Source organism: Arachis duranensis, chromosome 1, assembly GCF_000817695.3.
Source record: "Arachis duranensis cultivar V14167 chromosome 1, aradu.V14167.gnm2.J7QH, whole genome shotgun sequence".
NCBI lineage: Eukaryota > Viridiplantae > Streptophyta > Magnoliopsida > Fabales > Fabaceae > Arachis > Arachis duranensis.
In genome coordinates, this window is record NC_029772.3 from 28,418,209 (window position 1) to 28,418,713 (window position 505).

Here is a 505-nt window from a genome sequence, read left to right on the forward strand (position 1 = left end):
CTCATATGAAAGAGAAGAAAACAAGAAAAGAAGAGGAATCCTCTATGTCATAGTATAGAGATTCCTTTATGTTAGTAGAAGAAGAAGGGGGTAGAAGAATGAAGAAGGATGGATTTGGATTTTTGGATGAAGAGAGGTGAAGAGAAGTGTTAGTAATTAAATAATTAAATAGAAGAAGAAAAGAGAAGGGAAATTTCGAAAATAATTTTGAAAAAGAGGTTAGTAATTTTTGAAAATTAGAAATAAAATGTAATTAAGATTTATAACATGAAACAATTAGTTAATTAAAAAGAACTTTTGAAAAAAAGGGTGAGATATTTTCGAAAATTAGAGAGGGAAAAGTAGTTAGGTGGTTTTGAAAAAGATAAGAAACAAACAAAAAGTCAAAAAGTTAGTTGAAAAAGATATTAAAATCAAAATTGAAAAAGATAAGAAGATAAAAAGTTAGATAAGATATTTTGAAATCAAATTTTAAAAAAGATAAAATTTTTGGAAAAGATAAGAT